The 20765-nt window shown below is 46.2% G+C and overlaps 1 long non-coding RNA gene across 1 annotated transcript; it reads left to right on the top strand.

Annotated features, from left to right (window-relative positions):
* Positions 1–1685: 1685 nt before the first annotated feature.
* Positions 1686–6840, top strand: LOC135374276 (uncharacterized). Its single transcript, XR_010416820.1, has 2 exons — positions 1686–1733; positions 6714–6840. It is a non-coding gene; the product is annotated as an uncharacterized LOC135374276 (long non-coding RNA).
* The last annotated feature ends 13925 nt before the right edge of the window (positions 6841–20765 follow it).

Genomic DNA, 20765 nt, shown 5'->3' with positions numbered 1-20765 from the left:
AGCCCAGGTTATGCAGCTCCATACTATTAAAGAAACACATCCTCTACAACTATAAGAGTTCCAAAATAACTTTCGTTAACACTAACGAACTTTACCAAAAATTGAAATATGATTATTTCTACTAATAAAGTTACCTTCTGATCGTTTTTGTAACTTCATCTTGCAATCTTCATATTAACCTGTCCTGGCACTGAAACCGAAACTTCCCCCAAATATGTAAACCTGTCCACTTCGAACCTGCACCACCTGACTTCCAGTTGCTAACAGTCCAGCTTGAACTGGGACCAGTTCACTTTCCAGTTGCCACCATCCCAGCTTGAACTGGTTGCACACAGTGCCCACTTGCCACCAGCCCAGCTTAAACTGGTACCAGTTCACTTTCCAGTTGCCGCCAGCCCAGCTTGAACTGGTACCTGTTCACTTCCCAGTTGCTACCAGTAAAGTTTGACCTGGTACCACAAAGTGCCCAGTTGCCACCAGCGCAGCTTGAACTAGTACCAGTTTACTCTCCAGCTGCCACCAGTTTGGTTCCAGTTGGTTCCAGTTGACCACCAGTTGGTGCGAACTGGGAACGAGCTGGTACCAATTGACTTCCCAGCTCAAATTTTCGCCTGGGGTGAAGTTCATTTTTAAGAGTGTATAGTACAGTCGGGGTCTGACAACACTTTGATACTTTTTGCTCGAGTAATTTGCATTCTGTCGATGATCACAGGCTCCAAACAGGTAACAGGTGGATCAAGTTGATACGGGATTCCTTTTTCAACCGTTCCTTCATAGTTTGCACGCCGTCAGAATACGGCCCCCAGCGATCCCTAAGAAATGGCATTGCATTGACGCAAAAAGTTGCACTGTGCACTGGGCAGTGCACCGTAGAGATGGGTTAGGTGCAATTTCGCGACGCGTTCCTGCGTGAACGGCAGGAACGTTGTAAACCTTCTCTCAGCAATGAATGATGCGGGGTTCGCAGCATCGAATGATACGCGTCCAACGCGTCATGATCAATCAGCCTGACATGGATCGTCCTGCACAGAAAGTCCTGTATATACTGTGAAACCGCAACTCCATCCACTTGAGCGTCTCGACCAGCTTTGTTCACGGGATGTTACACGCATTGTGTTCTTGTTTCTTTTTTGTTTCCGTAACCGTGACAATGAAATGTATCCTCGTTGAAATAGATTAAATGCAATTAGGCAATTGGAGGCTTGGTATGTATTTGGCCCTGCTTTGTTGTTCCAGCCTCATAACATCAGTTCTCTCATGTTCAACAGTTGCCGCTCGCATCGATCCCGTCGTAGGAATGTGTGTATGAGTGAGCAAAAAATGTAAGAGTGAAAGGAGGATGAGTGAGAGAGAGCGGCTGGTTTGTCCCTTCAGATGACGCATCCTAGAAGTCGCTGAGGAGGCGTGTTAGCTTAGCTCAATTGGTTGAGCCCTGGGCCGGTAATCCAGAAGACGTGGGTTTGAGTCCTAGAGCTGGCTAACCTTTTCAGTGACCTTCATCTTTCATGGTTAATTTCGGCAATTCAGGCTTTGTATGTATTTGTGCCTTCTTTGTTGTTCCAGCTTCAGAACATCAGTTCTTTCATGTTCAGATTAAATGCACTGAGCATGAAATCACCTAGTGGACTTATCTGGCTCGTGACTTTTTCCTTGCAGAGCATGTGTGAAATGGTCGCTGCTCCTCACGGTGATGAAAGCAACTTTTCGCCTTCGCGTTTGTCACTATCCAGCAGGTAGGAAGTTCTTTCGTCGTACAACGTCATTCGAGAAACATTTCGTTGAGCATGAGGAGCACAAAAACAAAACGTGGACCCTCTCTTCTATTCACGATACTTGCTCGATAACAGCGCCCTCCCATGCGGAACCCTCCACTCAAGCATCCCCTGTGTGGCCCGAGTGAACTTCAAATATGGTGGAAGGCTATGGCAGCAAACTTTTCGACTTTGTGAGCAGCATGAATGGGTCAATTGAGGGCAGTATGTTTTCAGCTTGGGCAGTTACGTGACTGGAGCAACCTGTGTACCGTCGTATTCTCAATCTGCACTTGACCTACGTGCCGAGCCCTCCCCTCCCCTGCAGGAACCCTTCGCCCCTTCCTATATTCATCCTTTTTCATGTGCCACGTCGTTGCGCATGCGCTTATGCTGGGCACTCCTGGGCAAAGCAGTGGAAGCCACCTTCTGAGACAATTTACTGAGAAGGTCCAAGGGCGTATCCAGAATTCGATTTACCCTTCCTTCAAGTGAACGACTTGAAGGGCCCCTGCAAAGGGGCCTTCGGCGCAGGAATAGATCGTGCACTGGAAATATGGCGGGTATGTGGTTTGTGTGTTCCTGATGCTCAAGGAAACGTTTCCCTCTTCCACACACTGGCTAGAGAAACGCAGCTGTGCGCTTATTCCAGTTCTGGAACTGCGGTGGGCTCGGATCAGGACGGTTATGCATTTTTGGGGTTGAGCCGGTCAGCGCCGGACATAAAGCGACTGGGCCGGGCCAGGGCGAGTAGATCAAAGAAAAAAAAATGGCTCGGGTGGGGCAAGGGCCTAAATCTGTGGCCTGTGCAGCACTCTAGGCTAGCCTTCCAGCATGACACTCCTTGATGGCCCTCATACAATTGGCTCAGCACTTCTTCCGTAAAGTTGAATGATTACAAATTGGGTACGCTTGAAAATAAGTCATTCACACATGATCAACTCGGTTCGGAACTGCCAGTATTCTGTGACGTGAGACCGAGAGTGATATTTATTAGGCCAGCTTCCAGTGCAGTAATTAATCGATCAGAAGCTTGGATTTCGCACCAGTTAGTCCGGCAAATTTTACACAGTAGAGTTGTGGATAAGCCTTGTTGGGAACCGCTGTGACCAACACCGGAGAAACACCGGAGAAAATAACAACCGTCACCTGAGGGTGTTCTTCCACTGACGCTCTGGATAGTGCATCCGCTTACCAAGACATCCTCCCGGGACATATATATGACCTCGTAGACTAATTAGTTTTAGACACAACCGCTGTGTTCGAGGTGGAAGGATCAAGTTTAATCTTGCCGAGCAGCGGTACCAGCGGTTGATGTTCCGTTTCAATTGGAAATTCTAAGCCTCTGGAATGCTTCTCGAATCGATGTACAGCCGAAGAAACGGCAAAGGCGTCCTTTTCAGTTCAGTTGTATCTGCATTCTCGGGAATACAAAGCTCGGGAAGCAAGTGAAATTATGTGAACGAAGTCATGTTGGCTCCAGACCGGTTACAGAAATGGGAGGTTCACGAACACGGAGACGAAACGGGACAACAGGCAGGAATTGGCAAGCATTTCGAAAGATAAGGAAGTTAGTGGTTACGTGGGGGAAATTCCAGAGCAACCAAAGCATTTCTTTAAGATATATATTTGTAGTACAAAGTTGTGGCATGCAGTAAAGAAAGCAAAAAGCAGTGGCCACGCAGAACATAACAGATGATAAAGGGGATAGAAGGGAAGAGGTCTCAGCATATTTTCTGTGTTTCTAGGGTGCCTTGTGATTTGTTGATACCGAACCGTGGAAGAGCGTTGAAGTGGTATATGAGATAAGTCTCCATATCATGCCTGTCACGTGTGGATCTGAACCCGGTTTCTAAAATACATAGTATAATGTTGTCAAAATTGTGACCAGGAACGTGAAAGTCTTCGGCGACTGATATGGGGACGCACGTGGCAGCGCACATAGCAGCACGTGCTGCACGTGCGGCGATCATGGCGGACAGAAGTATGTCTTGTGGGAAGCACCCACGACCCAGGAAATCTGCCCACGCAACACGTCCTGACGTTGAAAGAACACGGGGTTTACTTTACCCTTCCCAACGCCAAGGCCCCCGGCCGACGACTGCCGCGCAGTGCAACGTCTGCATGACCTTAGACCCTTTTCGTGCCCCGCGGCCGTACGTGATCAAGAACGCCCCCACACAGCATAATGTATCTACTGTCACGGAGCGTCCCCACAGTCTGTAACTGAGGAACAGTGATGCATAATCAAGTTCCTTGTCAAGGGAAACCAGCTGAGATTTTGCAAGACCAGTTGGTGCATACAGAATGGTGCAGACAGTTTGGCGAAAGAAAGGCTATGATGACGAATGAAACACACAGACACGTTCCTGCGACTGAAGTCTTGCCAGTGAAACATCGCAGATGTTGAGCAAGCCATCCTCGAGAACCTGCAAGTAGCAGTTCGGGGATACGCAGCCCGCCGTAACATTAGTGTCGCCAGTGTGTTCAGGGGCACTTACTGTTACGCACAGGCTTTGCAAGTTGTGAGTCTTGTACTGTGTTTGTATTTCTATGTGTAATTGCCTCATCCACTACAACGTCCCGTCACTCGAGATGCGTTGCCGGGCACCTCACTTGTGGTCAGAGCGCGCATTACACTCTCTGAGCAGCTGCTGAACCGAGGGGGGTGAAGTTTTGCAGCCAGTCACCACACGTGATGAAACCTGGAGGGATTGATCTTCAAAACGAACCCTGAGACTGGGGAAAAACACACTAAATTATCATCAATTATCACCAGCTCGCCTGCTTCCTTGCCGCTGTTTACCCTGGAAAGATTATTTTACCCCCAGAGACAAAAAGAAGCAGCATGGAATGACGATAAGGCTTTCCTGCCGTAATGGAAAAGCAAGACACAGCCGTCTGCTGGTGAGTCAATGGGACCTGCCTTCTGGCACATGCAGGGTGGCATTTATGGACTTCTTGGAACAAGGGGTCACGAATGATGTCTAGTACAATTCCCGGTTGGTTCCGTACGAAACGGAATTCGCGAGAAGAAGACCCGGGATATTGTCCAGAAGGGTCATTATTTTTCATGATGATGCCCGGCCTCACACGGCGAATTTGACTGTAGCAAACTCTGGAGCTTTTGCGGCATGCCTCGTACAGCCAAGATTTAGCCCCATACAATTATGATTTGTTTTTGTCCCTTAAAGAGCATCTTACTTGGTTCACATAATCCCCTCCACAAAGCGACCGTTCACTCCGACCGCAGAAGCCCGTACGGACCCTTTCTTCCCTCCGGGCTCTTGACCCACAATTCGCATGAACCTTTAACATGTCGCACCTAACCCTTTAAATACCATGCCAATGGTGAGAACGGTGCGCAGAAGAAGAACGGTCTCTGTTCGAAATATCGGCGGCTCCTGTCCTGAGGAAAACTCCCTTCGTATCTTGGAGGAAAGACGTTCTCCAGAGATGAAACCCACCAGAAAGACGTCTTGCGGTGCCTACGACAGCAGCCCACATATTTCTGCACCAAAGGCGTCAAAGAGTTGTCACAACAATGTCAGCGGTGTCTACGTGCGTACGGTGAATACTCTGACGGACTGGCGTAATTTGGTGTTGACCAATTTTTTCAATTGGATCTAAAGAAATAAAAGTCTCGGCTAGTCTCGGCCTTGAACGGCCCTTTCACCCTTCTTTGCGAAAACTGTGTCAATCCGTCTCACATTTCCAGAGCAAACGAGAGCTTATGGAGGTGACCCAACCTAACCAAGTTGGCGCTTCATGAGCTTGCCTTGTATCCTACAATCTGTTGCGGATTTCTCGTCGTTTTCGTTTTATCGTTATCGTTTCGTCTTATCGTTTTCTCACCTTCCTTCGAAGAGATCATGCAGAATGAAGTAGTTGAGACCACTGCAGCGTACATGGTTGTAGTATCAACTCCTTTGCGGATGACAGCAAGTTTCTGTACTACGAAGGATGAAGCACAAGTGAGAAGCTTCTACCAGCGGCATGGCCGAATGGGTAAAAACGTCCACCCGTTGTTGACAGCCAAAGTCGTGGTGAAGACTAGTGGTTGGGTTCCAATATGCACGGGTCCTCTTTCAATATATCTTCCCAGTGTACTTCTACCTGAACACGTCGCAGAACCACTGAAAGGTGTAGCAGTTTTTCAAAAATAACAATTTTCTCGTGTGTTTAACTTCATTTCACACATGTCGATCCATAGGCGGCGCTCACTGTCACTCCGCTTTAGGGTGCCCTCTGTGGGTAGAGAGGGATCTAGTTTTTAGGCACCCTACCCTATTCCGTACTGTGTACCGCAATCTTAGGAACGTGCATAAAATACCCTTCGACCAAAGACAGCATCGTTGAGTCTTCGTCGCAGAAGACGCCGCTCTCTGTAGGGTAGGGTAATTTAAACGCAAGGTTAGCGTTGGTTAAAATATTGGGGCGATGCTTATCAACGCCGATTACAATTTGAGCAGGAGGCCACGAATCCCTTAACTTTAATTTAACGCTTAGCTTCACCAAAGGGCGTTATTGTCAGCGAAACGTTCGTCACGTCACCAACTAACGTCTGTAAAAAAGAATTGAGCGTTAACTTTCAGTTTTAGCAGCACTTGATATCGATTCAAAGTTAGCTAGCGTTGGTGAAAGTGGACCTAAATTGATCAAGTTAATTCAGTGAAACACTGAATTAACTATACCTTATGCGTACGACTGATGAGAATAGAATACATTCACAGCACCTGTCCAGATTTGAAATTGAAGAGTATGAAGGCAAAAAAAAGGGCTTCACAAGCATGTGCCACGATACCGTGTGGATAGGAAGTCCAGTGTGTGGCCACAGTATGAGCCTTCATGTACTGTATCGAAAAAGCCTGGCACTCAGCCGCTACTGTAATCTCCCTTGTGGCACTGAACGGCCCCCCATTGGTTAAAAGTTCTCACCTAATCACCGTATTTCTCTTTCAGGCTCCTCGTGTCTCTTGCAAGCAGCAACACTTTCACGGAGGTCTTCTCTTGCGCTCCTGAGACTCCTATGTATTCCAATGGTTCTTGTAAACTGTGGTCAGCACTCTAATAAACAATAATCCGTATAGTTTGGCAGTGAACAGTTGATGGCGACCATTAGTTCGGCGCATCATCGCCATAGCTGTTCATGCGCCATTACATACCGCCACCACCACATCATCATCATCCCTTATTCGGAATTCAGGTATCTGGAAAACTCGTTAACTGGACTGCGTTACCGGGAACACCGGCCTCGGTGGCTCAGTCGGCAGTGTGTTCGCCTTCTGATCCCGAGGTCGCGGGTTCGAACCCGGCTGAGGACGCCAGGAACTTGGTGGCAGGGTACAAGTTGTTTGGACACGCCGTCTTCGGCGAGGGCCGTTAAATACGGAGTGCCGTGTGGTGATGTGCTTTCATCGCACGTCAAATAACCTTTAGGTGGGCAAAAGCAATCCACAGGCCGACCGCTGTGGCGTCGCTCATGATCTCAGTTGTCTCGCGACGTAAACCCCCAATTATTTATTTGCATTACTTGGAACGAACCTGCTACCATTGGCTTTTGTCTCAGTTATCCGGAATCCGTTGTCCGTATCCGGAAAGCAAGTTCGGGGACCAATATTTGGGAACCTATGTTATTCGGATTCGTTTATTCAGACATGTATTAACGGACCCTGTCCTTGGCATGTGCTGTATTCACGTTCTTCCGGAAAAAAGGGTCATCGGGACATCCTCTCACTGGGCCTTCTGACTTTCTGAGGTACTTTTGAGGTAGTGTACACCACGGGCGATCTTATCCTTGTTTTCTTTCAGCAATAAGGAGGTCCCCTTAGTTTTGGGGTACCCGCGAAATTTGCTGGAAATTCGTTATCCGGACGGAGAGGTACCACTCCAGAGGTGTACCGTAAGCGAAACGTTACTATTAAATAGCGGCAAACTGTCGTTAAAACACACCTACTCATCTGTAACAGGATGACTGGAATAAAAACGAGTAGCAACATCTTTATCTCCCATTGCCGAGCTCAAATGTCATGTAATGCGTTGAACGCGGGGTCCGCTCGTAGCGGAACATTAGCGGAGATGGACACACAAATGAACCACAATCTGACAGGACACGGGAGAGACACCCGAAGCAATCGGCGAACATTTTCACACGCCTAAAATATGAGGAAAAAACCGCTCGTGAAATGGTAGTAATAGCCACTGTTAGTACTGCGGGTGCCTAGCATAACAGGGAACATCGGTCCGTGCCGTGCACCTGCCAGGTGACAACTGGCAGGCACGTTTGTGGTCGTCTTGATGGCGGCCATCGAGGGCTCTACACTACCGTGCTGATCAGTGCCTTGTATGCCAAGGGAGTCTGGCCATTAATGGGACCTGCCTACACCTGAGGCTCCACCCACTTTTTTGAGGTATCTAGCCAATCACAGGTCGAAACACAGTTGCCTATTGTTACATCCATCCAGTACTTACTGGGTGCCACCATTTTGGAGAAACTCGATTGATTCGGATTGAAACGGATATCACTGGTGACAGCCCAAAACGACGGATTTTGCGCCCACTTTTATCAGCGCCATCTACATGGAGAAACGCATGTTAAGAAGGCTCAGAATTGCAGAAATGTGGGAGACTCTTTTTGGCTGTAGTTCGAGTCACACAGGCTCCGCCTCATGGCGTGCGTCATATGTCACGTGAGGAGGGAAAGAGAGAGCGAGGGATGGAGCGGGAATGGCGGGAACACCAAAGACGGGGACGGGGAGGTCAGATTGGTATGTGTAAGGCGGCAGAACTGGTTGCAAGTAGGGGAAATTATGCGATTTTTTTGGGAGTTCTAACTTCAAAAAAGGTATTAAGAGCGGTTATATATACGCAGCCCGTCAGACTGAGAACAGGATAAACATTCCGTTAAATCTTCCGTTGAAACACTCAGCACTTTCAACACGTCACCAAATATTATTTACGCCGTTGCCTGTGTACCGCTGTCCGACGCGTGTTACCCATTATGGCTTCTCGAATTCCGCATTATGTATTCGATACACGGTGATTTTCAAATTTATTTTACTTCGCAAAATAGTATAGATTATCATAGCTATGTGGAACTTTTCTGCGAACTTTGTGTTTCCTCTCATATCAACCTCTGTGAAGTAGGGTTGGGTCCTTTGGCTACCAGGGGTAAACATCCCATGTCATCGTAACTTCTCTATCATTTATTATTGTTGTTGTACATGCTTCCGAATTTCGAGATATATAGAGAAGCTCTTTCATTAAATGGAATACATTAATCATATGTATATTGCTCTCAGTCTATTCTTTTGCTGTTTTCTTTTATTTTATGTTTCCAGTGATTTGAGCACACATTTGAATCACACATCAAAGGCTCAACTGCCTGATCACACCTGCCGCACTTAGTCTAAATTGTATTGTGCTGCAGAAGACGAAACTTCAGGTAGTTCTGAACAGTTCCCTTGCGATTCGTAGTTGTTGATCGCAAACTTTATCCGAAGTTCAGCAGCAGGCACTTGTGTTTCCATTCGGCAAGCACTAATCTCCATCTTGCGTTTCCGCCCCGTTTTTTCTTTCGTCTAATAAATATATCCCCCCCCCCCATCTTGCCTGCGAAGAAAGGACTACTGAGCGAGTTACTCTTCTTGTTGCAATCTGGAATGATATGCTTGGTTTAACAAACGAACAAAAGCTTTCCTTGCCGTATGAATTATTTTGAGCGCCTGATACCCATCGCTGTCGCCGATCGGCTTCCCTATTTTGGCCGGGGCAGTGCCAGTGCCGTGTATTACGGCTTTGGCCCGGGGAAGCGGGAGGGGATATATTTATTAGACCAATGGGGGAAAAAACAGGGGGGGAGTACAATGTACTCCAAAATACGACACAGGCGCCGACTCGCCTTAATGGCTACCGAGTACCGACAAAGCCACTGTGTCGTAGACGGTCCCAACGTGTCTGCATCGAAGTACTTTGTTGGGTGACCTCTTTGCCAACACGTCGGGATCGTTAACAAAAAATTGGAGTATTACGAAAACGCATCTGAAGCTGCAACAATCTGCTCCTAAAGCGTTATCTGTATCATTCAACTAGCGTTATATAGCTTACGCGTTACGAAAAAGCATCTGAAGCTGCGACAATCTATATACTCCAAAAGCGTTATCTGCAGCATTCAACTAGCGTTATATAGCTTACGCGTTACGAAAAAGCATGTGAAGCTGAAACAATGTACTCCAAAATACGACACAGGCGCCGACTCGCCTTAATGGCTACCGAGTACCGACAAAGCCACTGTGTCGTAGACGGTCCCAACGTGTCTGCATCGAAGTACTTTGTTGGATGACCTCTTTGCCAACACGTCGGGATCGTTAAAAAAAATTGGAGTATTAGAGCATTACGAAAACGCATCTGAAGCTGCAACAATCTGCTCCTAAAGCGTTATCTGTATCATCCAACTAGCGTTATATAGCTTACGCGTTACGAAAAAGCATCTGAAGCTGAAACAATGTACTCCAAAATACGACACAGGCGCCGACTCGCCTTAATGGCTACCGAGTACCGACAAAGCCACTGTGTCGTAGACGGTCCCAACGTGTCTGCATCGAAGTACTTTGTTGGGTGACCTCTTTGCCAACACGTCGGGATCGTTAAAAAAAATTGGAGTATTAGAGCATTACGAAAACGCATCTGAAGCTGCAACAATCTGTTCCTAAAGCGTTATCTGTATCATCCAACTAGCGTTATATAGCTTAGGCGTTACGAAAAAGCATGTGAAGCAGAAACAATGTACTCCAAAATACGACACAGGCGCCGACTCGCCTTAATGGCTACCGAGTACCGACAAAGCCACTGTGTCGTAGACGGTCCCAACGTGTCTGCATCGAAGTACTTTGTTGGGTGACCTCTTTGCCAACACGTCGGGATCGTTAAAAAAAATTGGAGTATTAGAGCATTACGAAAACGCATCTGAAGCTGCAACAGTCTGCTCCTAAAGCGTTATCTGTATCATTCAACTAGCGTTATACAGCTTACGCGTTACGAAAAAGCATCTGAAGCTGCGACAATCTATATACTCCAAAAGCGTTATCTGCAGCATTCAACTAGCGTTATATAGCTTACGCGTTACGGAAAAGCATGTAAAGCTGCAACAATGTACTCCAAAATACGACACAGGCGCCGACTCGCCTTAATGGCTACCGAGTACCGACAAAGCCACTGTGCCGTAGACGGTCCCAACGTGTCTGCATCGAAGTACTTTGTTGGGTGACCTCTTTGCCAACACGTCGGGATCGTTAAAAAAAAATTGGAGCATTACGAAAACGCATCTGAAGCTGCAACAATCTGCTCCTAAAGCGTTATCTGTATCATTCAACTAGCGTTATATAGCTTACGCGTTACGAAAAAGCATCTGAAGCTGCGACAATCTATATACTCCAAAAGCGTTATCTGCAGCATTCAACTAGCGTTATATAGCTTACGCGTTACGAAAAAGCATGTGAAGCTGAAACAATGTACTCCGAAATACGACACAGGCGCCGACTCGCCTTAATGGCTACCGAGTACCGACAAAGCCACTGTGTCGTAGACGGTCCCAACGTGTCTGCATCGAAGTACTTTGTTGGATGACCTCTTTGCCAACACGTCGGGATCGTTAAAAAAATTGGAGTATTAGAGCATTACGAAAACGCATCTGAAGCTGCAACAATCTGATCCTAAAGCGTTATCTGTATCATCCAACTTGCGTTATATAGCTTACGCGTTACGAAAAAGCATCTGAAGCTGAAACAATGTACTCCAAAATACGACACAGGCGCCGACTCGCCTTAATGGCTACCGAGTACCGACAAAGCCACTGTGTCGTAGACGGTCCCAACGTGTCTGCACCGAAGTACTTTGTTGGGTGACCTCTTTGCCAACACGTCGGGATCGTTAAAAAAAATTGGAGTATTAGAGCATTACGAAAACGCATCTGAAGCTGCAACAATCGGTTCCTAAAGCGTTATCTGTATCATCCAACTAGCGTTATGTAGCTTACGCGTTACGAAAAAGCATGTGAAGCTGAAACAATGTACTCCAAAATACGACACAGGCGCCGACTCGCCTTAATGGCTACCGAGTACCGACAAAGCCTATGTGTCGTAGACGGTCCCAACGTGTCTGCATCGAAGTACTTTGTTGGGTGACCTCTTTGCCAACACGTCGGGATCGTTAAAAAAAATTGGAGTATTAGAGAATTACGAAAACGCATCTGAAGGTGCAACAGTCTGCTCCTAAAGCGTTATCTGTATCATTCAACTAGCGTTATATAGCTTACGCGTTACGAAAAAGCATCTGAAGCTGCGACAATCTATATACTCCAAAAGCGTTATCTGCAGCATTCAACTAGCATTATATAGCTTACGCGTTACGGAAAAGCATGTAAAGCTGCAACAATGTACTCCAAAATACGACACAGGCGCCGACTCGCCTTAATGGCTACCGAGTACCGACAAAGCCACTGTGTCGTAGACGGTCCCAACGTGTCTGCATCGAAATACTTTGTTGGGTGACCTCTTTGCCAACACGTCGGGATCGTTAAAAAAAAATTGGAGTATTACGAAAACGCATCTGAAGCTGCAACAATCTGCTCCTAAAGCGTTATCTGTATCATTCAACTAGCCTTATATAGCTTACGCGTTACGAAAAAGCATCTGAAGCTGCGACAATCTATATACTCCAAAAGCGTTATCTGCAGCATTCAACTAGCGTTATATAGCTTACGCGTTACGAAAAAGCATGTAGAGCTGCAACAATGTACTCCAAAATACGACACAGGCGCCGACTCGCCTTAATGGCTACCGAGTACCGACAAAGCCACTGTGTCGTAGACGGTCCCAACGTGTCTGCATCGAAGTACTTTGTTGGGTGACCTCTTTGCCAACACGTCGGGATCGTTAAAAAAATTGGAGTATTACGAAAACGCATCTGAAGCTGCAACAATCTGCTCCTAAAGCGTTATCTGTATCATTCAACTAGCGTTATATAGCTTACGCGTTACGAAAAAGCATCTGAAGCTGCGACAATCTATATACTCCAAAAGCGTTATCTGCAGCATTCAACTAGCGTTATATAGCTTACGCGTTACGGAAAAGCATGTAAAGCTGCAACAATGTACTCCAAAATACGACACAGGCGCCGACTCGCCTTAATGGCTACAGAGTACCGACAAAGCCACTGTGTCGTAGACGGTCCCAACGTGTCTGCATCGAAGTACTTTGTTGTGTGACCTCTTTGCCAACACGTCGGGATCGTTAAAAAAAATTGGAGTATTACGAAAACGCATCTGAAGCTGCAACAATCTGCTCCTAAAGCGTTATCTGTATCATTCAACTAGCGTTATATAGCTTACGCGTTACGAAAAAGCATCTGAAGCTGCGACAATCTATATACTCCAAAAGCGTTATCTGCAGCATTCAACTAGCGTTATATAGCTTACGCGTTACGGAAAAGCATGTAAAGCTGCAACAATGTACTCCAAAATACGACACAGGCGCCGACTCGCCTTAATGGCTACCGAGTACCGACAAAGCCACTGTGTCGTAGACGGTCCCAACGTGTCTGCATCGAAGTACTTTGTTGGGTGACCTCTTTGCCAACACGTCGGGATCGTTAAAAAAAATGGAGTATTACGAAAACGCATCTGAAGCTGCAACAATCTGCTCCTAAAGCGTTATCTGTATCATTCAACTAGCGTTATATAGCTTACGCGTTACGAAAAAGCATCTGAAGCTGCGACAATCTATATACTCCAAAAGCGTTATCTGCAGCATTCAACTAGCGTTATATAGCTTACGCGTTACGAAAAAGCATCTGAAGCTGAAACAATGTACTCCAAAATACGACACAGGCGCCGACTCGCCTTAATGGCTACCGAGTACCGACAAAGCCACTGTGTCGTAGACGGTCCCAACGTGTCTGCATCGAAGTACTTTGTTGGGTGACCTCTTTGCCAACACGTCGGGATCGTTAAAAAAAATTGGAGTATTAGAGCATTACGAAAACGCATCTGAAGCTGCAACAATCTGTTCCTAAAGCGTTATCTGTATCATCCAACTAGCGTTATATAGCTTAGGCGTTACGAAAAAGCATGTGAAGCAGAAACAATGTACTCCAAAATACGACACAGGCGCCGACTCGCCTTAATGGCTACCGAGTACCGACAAAGCCACTGTGTCGTAGACGGTCCCAACGTGTCTGCATCGAAGTACTTTGTTGGGTGACCTCTTTGCCAACACGTCGGGATCGTTAAAAAAAATTGGAGTATTAGAGCATTACGAAAACGCATCTGAAGCTGCAACAGTCTGCTCCTAAAGCGTTATCTGTATCATTCAACTAGCGTTATACAGCTTACGCGTTACGAAAAAGCATCTGAAGCTGCGACAATCTATATACTCCAAAAGCGTTATCTGCAGCATTCAACTAGCGTTATATAGCTTACGCGTTACGGAAAAGCATGTAAAGCTGCAACAATGTACTCCAAAATACGACACAGGCGCCGACTCGCCTTAATGGCTACCGAGTACCGACAAAGCCACTGTGCCGTAGACGGTCCCAACGTGTCTGCATCGAAGTACTTTGTTGGGTGACCTCTTTGCCAACACGTCGGGATCGTTAAAAAAAAATTGGAGCATTACGAAAACGCATCTGAAGCTGCAACAATCTGCTCCTAAAGCGTTATCTGTATCATTCAACTAGCGTTATATAGCTTACGCGTTACGAAAAAGCATCTGAAGCTGCGACAATCTATATACTCCAAAAGCGTTATCTGCAGCATTCAACTAGCGTTATATAGCTTACGCGTTACGAAAAAGCATGTGAAGCTGAAACAATGTACTCCGAAATACGACACAGGCGCCGACTCGCCTTAATGGCTACCGAGTACCGACAAAGCCACTGTGTCGTAGACGGTCCCAACGTGTCTGCATCGAAGTACTTTGTTGGATGACCTCTTTGCCAACACGTCGGGATCGTTAAAAAAATTGGAGTATTAGAGCATTACGAAAACGCATCTGAAGCTCGAAAGAAGTGACAGGGCGCTGACAAGCTGGTGCATGATGAGAGAGGCGGAACCCGAGACGGGGAAGGAGAGAGACGACACAACAAGAATTCTCGAACACAGCAAAAAAATTTATTTACCAGAGCTCTATATATTCAAAAACCTCCGGAGAGGAGGAAGAGGAAGGAGGGAAGGCTTGCTTACGCAGTTGCCACGTGTACTAATCTCACAAGTCTCCCTGAGCAACCTACGCCAAGTGTTCTTTTCTTTGCACAAAACTTGGGTCTCGGGGAAAACCGGCTTACAGCCTCTGCATTCACGGAGATGCTGCACGAGTTCGCTCGACACAAAGCTCCGTTCATTGTTGCGCGAGTGTTCCCGTAAACGGTCATTGAGGCAGCGTCCCGTTTGCCCTACATAGCAAAAGCCGCATTCAAGGGGGATAGAATAGACAACAGAGCGGTTACAGGGCACAAGCGGGTCACGGTGCTTGACATTGCATCCCTTAAAAACAGAAGAAAATGGTGTTAACTTGCTTAGCTTCAAAGCATTTGAAAAAACGATCTTTATGCCGAAATCCTTGGCGACTGCATAAATGTTGTGCGACACAGAGTGATGGTACGGGATGACAGCAATTTGACCAGAGTGAGATTGGGGGACATCTGAAGAACAAGTGTTGTGATAAAATAGCTTTCGAAACAACATAAGAGCCCGAGCAGAAATGACATCATAACCATATCCAGCAGAACATAATCTGGAGCATTGGCGCAACAAACTGAAATTGACATGATGGAAGCAACTTTTTGTCACAGAAGCGTTCAACAAAGATGATATAATACCGGATTTGACAATCTTAGAGTGTGAGCTAGAACGAGGCAGAAGAGGCTTGGCACCATCCTTACCGTAACACCAACAAATGCCTGACAGAGAAAAAATTGTTAAATCAAGAAACTTCAGCTTACTGTCTGAGGGGTACTCAACAGAGAATTTAAGCTCGGGGGCAAAGGAAGTAAGGGTGGTGACCAAACTCTCCGCTGAATAGACACTGGGATCAAAAAGAACAATGATGTCATCTACGTATCTTCGGACAAATAACACACCATCATCAAAACGGGAGATGAAAGACCGAATCGTGTTGTCGAGAACGTTCAAATAGATTTCAGCCAAAACCGGCGCTACCGATGACCCAATACATACACCTTCAGCCTGAATGAAAGACTGATTATCCCAATTGATGACGGTGGATGTTAAATAGGACCGAAGAATAGCCAAAAAATCAACAACAGGCATACCTGCAGAGTTCTGAAACATAACCAAGTTGTTGTCAATTACATCTGAAATACGCTTGAGAAGAAGTGGGACATTCATAGAGTAATAAAGATCCTTGATATCAAGGGAGAACATGCTGAGGCGCGTGCCATGGAATTGTCTAAGGGAATCAATCAATTCCATGGAGTTACGTAAAGACAGGGAACCGGGAAGTGGCAAAGTTTTGAGAACACGTTGGAGGAAATCGGATACACACCTCTGCCATGCGCCACGCTCACTAACAACAACGCGGAGGGGCATGTCAGTTTTGTGATCCTTGAGCAGGAACTTGACAGCAAGAGAGTCAATACGGCAATTGTCAACACGTTTCAACAAGGAGTGGTTATTTTTGGAAAGGATGGAAAGAATTAGAGCCTTGGACTTCTTGAGGGAACCCGCAAAGGGCTTAAAGAGAGTGGAGAGAGCAAGCTGGACTTTAGAGTGAAATATAGGCATGGGAAGAATACCAAATTTACCAGATTTGTCACATTCAAGCAACATTAAGTTAGAACTCTGCAGCTCTGACTGTACATTAACAACAGGGGAGGCTTTAGTGCGAACATTGACTGCATATGAGCTACTAGGGATGCGCGAGATACATCGTTCTACAAAAACATTCTTGTCTACAGGATCGGCAATCTTAGAAGCAACATTGGCAAGGGAAGCAGCGACATCAAACTTAGTTGGCTTGACAGGTAGGCAATACTTGGGAGTTAAGGAAAGGAGGCGGGAAGTAGGCACAGAAATGAAAGCATTGGACGGATTTACAATGGGAACATCGGGGCATGACTTGTCATGTTGAGTGCAAACCTTTGAGAACAGCGCCTTCTTGGGAAGCCAAGCCTTAGCAAATTGCGTGTTCTTGAGGGCAGACCAATGACGGTAGAGTGAGTGGGAACGGAAGCGGTCGCCGAAGATTTCAGTCCAGATGATGTTTGAGATGGCATATAAGTCCTTGGTGTGGTTGATCAAAGCCGACTTGTGAATAGAGAGGACACGGCGGGCCTTGGTCCATGGCAAATTCTTCGTGGAAGAGCCCAGCAACGGATCCGGAGGGGAGACCTTGCGACGGAGAGCATACTTGAGAGTGCAGATGTCAGCCTCCAGGAGGGCAATAGTGAAGCCAATCTTGCAGAGGTTTGTGAGGGCGACTTGGCGAAGAACATGGTCATGGCCATCCAATAGAGCATGGTGGGGAAGACTAACAATTCCAGCGTTTGGTAAGATGATCGAAAGAAGTGACAGGGCGCTGACAAGCTGGTGCATGATGAGAGAGGCGGAACCCGAGACGGGGAAGGAGAGAGACGACACAACAAGAATTCTCGAACACAGCAAAAAAATTTATTTACCAGAGCTCTATATATTCAAAAACCTCCGGAGAGGAGGAAGAGGAAGGAGGGAAGGCTTGCTTACGCAGTTGCCACGTGTACTAATCTCACAAGTCTCCCTGAGCAACCTACGCCAAGTGTTCTTTTCTTTGCACAAAACTTGGGTCTCGGGGAAAACCGGCTTACAGCCTCTGCATTCACGGAGATGCTGCACGAGTTCGCTCGACACAAAGCTCCGTTCATTGTTGCGCGAGTGTTCCCGTAAACGGTCATTGAGGCAGCGTCCCGTTTGCCCTACATAGCAAAAGCCGCATTCAAGGGGGATAGAATAGACAACAGAGCGGTTACAGGGCACAAGCGGGTCACGGTGCTTGACATTGCATCCCTTAAAAACAGAAGAAAATGGTGTTAACTTGCTTAGCTTCAAAGCATTTGAAAAAACGATCTTTATGCCGAAATCCTTGGCGACTGCATAAATGTTGTGCGACACAGAGTGATGGTACGGGATGACAGCAATTTGACCAGAGTGAGATTGGGGGACATCTGAAGAACAAGTGTTGTGATAAAATAGCTTTCGAAACAACATAAGAGCCCGAGCAGAAATGACATCATAACCATATCCAGCAGAACATAATCTGGAGCATTGGCGCAACAAACTGAAATTGACATGATGGAAGCAACTTTTTGTCACAGAAGCGTTCAACAAAGATGATATAATACCGGATTTGACAATCTTAGAGTGTGAGCTAGAACGAGGCAGAAGAGGCTTGGCACCATCCTTACCGTAACACCAACAAATGCCTGACAGAGAAAAAATTGTTAAATCAAGAAACTTCAGCTTACTGTCTGAGGGGTACTCAACAGAGAATTTAAGCTCGGGGGCAAAGGAAGTAAGGGTGGTGACCAAACTCTCCGCTGAATAGACACTGGGATCAAAAAGAACAATGATGTCATCTACGTATCTTCGGACAAATAACACACCATCATCAAAACGGGAGATGAAAGACCGAATCGTGTTGTCGAGAACGTTCAAATAGATTTCAGCCAAAACCGGCGCTACCGATGACCCAATACATACACCTTCAGCCTGAATGAAAGACTGATTATCCCAATTGATGACGGTGGATGTTAAATAGGACCGAAGAATAGCCAAAAAATCAACAACAGGCATACCTGCAGAGTTCTGAAACATAACCAAGTTGTTGTCAATTACATCTGAAATACGCTTGAGAAGAAGTGGGACATTCATAGAGTAATAAAGATCCTTGATATCAAGGGAGAACATGCTGAGGCGCGTGCCATGGAATTGTCTAAGGGAATCAATCAATTCCATGGAGTTACGTAAAGACAGGGAACCGGGAAGTGGCAAAGTTTTGAGAACACGTTGGAGGAAATCGGATACACACCTCTGCCATGCGCCACGCTCACTAACAACAACGCGGAGGGGCATGTCAGTTTTGTGATCCTTGAGCAGGAACTTGACAGCAAGAGAGTCAATACGGCAATTGTCAACACGTTTCAACAAGGAGTGGTTATTTTTGGAAAGGATGGAAAGAATTAGAGCCTTGGACTTCTTGAGGGAACCCGCAAAGGGCTTAAAGAGAGTGGAGAGAGCAAGCTGGACTTTAGAGTGAAATATAGGCATGGGAAGAATACCAAATTTATTTGAATACCAAATTTGATCAACCACACCAAGGACTTATATGCCATCTCAAACATCATCTGGACTGAAATCTTCGGCGACCGCTTCCGTTCCCACTCACTCTACCGTCATTGGTCTGCCCTCAAGAACACGCAATTTGCTAAGGCTTGGCTTCCCAAGAAGGCGCTGTTCTCAAAGGTTTGCACTCAACATGACAAGTCATGCCCCGATGTTCCCATTGTAAATCCGTCCAATGCTTTCATTTCTGTGCCTACTTCCCGCCTCCTTTCCTTAACTCCCAAGTATTGCCTACCTGTCAAGCCAACTAAGTTTGATGTCGCTGCTTCCCTTGCCAATGTTGCTTCTAAGATTGCCGATCCTGTAGACAAGAATGTTTTTGTAGAACGATGTATCTCGCGCATCCCTAGTAGCTCATATGCAGTCAATGTTCGCACTAAAGCCTCCCCTGTTGTTAATGTACAGTCAGAGCTGCAGAGTTCTAACTTAATGTTGCTTGAATGTGACAAATCTGGTAAATTTGGTATTCTTCCCATGCCTATATTTCACTCTAAAGTCCAGCTTGCTCTCTCCACTCTCTTTAAGCCCTTTGCGGGTTCCCTCAAGAAGTCCAAGGCTCTAATTCTTTCCATCCTTTCCAAAAATAACCACTCCTTGTTGAAACGTGTTGACAATTGCCGTATTGACTCTCTTGCTGTCAAGTTCCTGCTCAAGGATCACAAAACTGACATGCCCCTCCGCGTTGTTGTTAGTGAGCGTGGCGCGTGGCAGAGGTGTGTATCCGATTTCCTCCAACGTGTTCTCAAAACTTTGCCACTTCCCGGTTCCCTGTCTTTACGTAACTCCATGGAATTGATTGATTCCCTTAGACAATTCCATGGCACGCGCCTCAGCATGTTCTCCCTTGATATCAAGGATCTTTATTACTCTATGAATGTCCCACTTCTTCTCAAGCGTATTTCAGATGTAATTGACAACAACTTGGTTATGTTTCAGAACTCTGCAGGTATGCCTGTTGTTGATTTTTTGGCTATTCTTCGGTCCTATTTAACATCCACCGTCATCAATTGGGATAATCAGTCTTTCATTCAGGCTGAAGGTGTATGTATTGGGTCATCGGTAGCGCCGGTTTTGGCTGAAATCTATTTGAACGTTCTCGACAACACGATTCGGTCTTTCATCTCCCGTTTTGATGATGGTGTGTTATTTGTCCGAAGATACGTAGATGACATCATTGTTCTTTTTGATCCCAGTGTCTATTCAGCGGAGAGTTTGGTCACCACCCTTACTTCCTTTGCCCCCGAGCTTAAATTCTCTGTTGAGTACCCCTCAGACAGTAAGCTGAAGTTTCTTGATTTAACAATTTTTTCTCTGTCAGGCATTTGTTGGTGTTACGGTAAGGATGGTGCCAAGCCTCTTCTGCCTCGTTCTAGCTCACACTCTAAGATTGTCAAATCCGGTATTATATCATCTTTGTTGAACGCTTCTGTGACAAAAAGTTGCTTCCATCATGTCAATTTCAGTTTGTTGCGCCAATGCTCCAGATTATGTTCTGCTGGATATGGTTATGATGTCATTTCTGCTCGGGCTCTTATGTTGTTTCGAAAGCTATTTTATCACAACACTTGTTCTTCAGATGTCCCCCAATCTCACTCTGGTCAAATTGCTGTCATCCCGTACCATCA

This window comes from Ornithodoros turicata, unplaced genomic scaffold, assembly GCF_037126465.1.
Source record: "Ornithodoros turicata isolate Travis unplaced genomic scaffold, ASM3712646v1 Chromosome52, whole genome shotgun sequence".
NCBI lineage: Eukaryota > Metazoa > Arthropoda > Arachnida > Ixodida > Argasidae > Ornithodoros > Ornithodoros turicata.
Note: the sequence above shows the minus strand (reverse complement) of the source record. Positions and strands in the feature narration are given on the sequence as shown.